The sequence below is a fragment of the Tupaia chinensis genome, unplaced genomic scaffold, assembly GCF_000334495.1.
Source record: "Tupaia chinensis unplaced genomic scaffold, TupChi_1.0 Scaffold148004_1, whole genome shotgun sequence".
Classification (NCBI taxonomy): domain Eukaryota; kingdom Metazoa; phylum Chordata; class Mammalia; order Scandentia; family Tupaiidae; genus Tupaia; species Tupaia belangeri.
In genome coordinates, this window is record NW_006207854.1 from 864949 (window position 1) to 866325 (window position 1377).

The 1377-nt window shown below is 63.5% G+C and overlaps 1 pseudogene; it reads right to left on the reverse strand.

The window, feature by feature from the left end:
- The window catches only part of LOC106734057 (rho GTPase-activating protein 27-like), a 37535-nt pseudogene extending 36158 nt beyond the window's left edge, over positions 1-1377 (reverse strand).

Below are 1377 nucleotides of genomic sequence, written 5' to 3' on the forward strand. Positions count from 1 at the left end.
CGTCCTTGCCCGTGTACTCGAAGGGGTGCTCCACCAGCACGTACACGTCCCCCTCGACGTCCGCCGCCATCGCGGCCGTGGCGCTTCCCTGCAGGCAACAGCGGGGAGGCGGCGCTGAGATCAGAGCGATCAGGGCCGCGGGGCCACGAAGAACACCGCGCTACGGAGACGGAAGACCGAGATTCGAGTCTCAGTTCTGAACTCGCCGTGTGCGTCTGGGCCTGTTTTCTCATCTCTAAAATGGGGTCGCATCTTTAAGACTCCCACTCTTGCACTCGGGGATGGAATTAGGACAGCCCCCTCGTGCTGAGGCGCTGAGCTTCATTTTTCTCCCGCAGAGAGGCTGGGAATACTGGCCCAACTTTACCAAAGCCTTAGCTCAAAGATACAAGGTGATTGCCTGCGATCAGGTCACCTCCACATTTGCCTAAATGTGACTGAGCTTCAGTTTCTCGGTCAGCGAAGTGGAAGACGGCCGGGCTGTTTCTCACCGCTCCCTGCCCGGCTAGTCCCGCCCGCACGCCTCCAGCGGAAAGGGAATCTGCCGGAGGCTTCGCAGCGCCCCCTACCTCCAGGCATCTGCGGCCGGGGACAGCCGGGTCAGGGCTGGGGCGCGGGCTCTGGGGAGGCCCCCCGCGACGCTCTCCCGGGGAGTGCCCTACTCGGCTTAGTACACGAGCTCCGGCTTAGGTGCCGCCACTGCCAAAGCTGGGAAACCGGTTCTCTCGGTTTCTCTTCCCTTCCGCAGCAGCTTCGCCGCAGACGCGAACCCGGAGCTTGGACCGCCCAGCGGGGCGCCGCCGGGCTTCTGCTTTCAGCTCCCACGCCGTCTCCCCAGAGAGACTCGGTCCTGGCGTCCTCCCACCTGCCTCTACACCGATCCCTACACTCTCCCGAGACAGCGGCCCCCAGGGAATGCGCTCTGTGACAGTGGTCACCCATGCGCTGTTCCCGGGCCCTCTAAGCTCTCTGGAGCCTCACAACCCCATCTCCTCCTGTGCGGGCTCAGCTGGTTCTTGGCGAGTCGCGGAGGGGGCAGAGCCCAGCGGAGAATCGGTCTGCGTCCCTCCATTAAAGCGATGAGACTGTGGCCTCTTCTGAAAGCGTTCGTCCCTCCAAACCCTGCACTGACACACCTTCCCTGCACCACAAAGGTGGCCCAGGCTCAGGAGCCGGGAGCCTACGCAAGCTGAGGCCTAAGGACCAAGGACCGGAGCGACGCGAGTCAACCAAGGCTCATAGCGCTCCCTTTGCTTTTTCGAGCGTGGCTCAAAGGGCGTCGCTGAGCACGCTGGGCCCTGCAGGAGGGCGTCAGTGGGCTGCCCAGAGTTGGGCCAACAAACCCCAGGGACGACACTGCCTTCACGCCACTTCTCC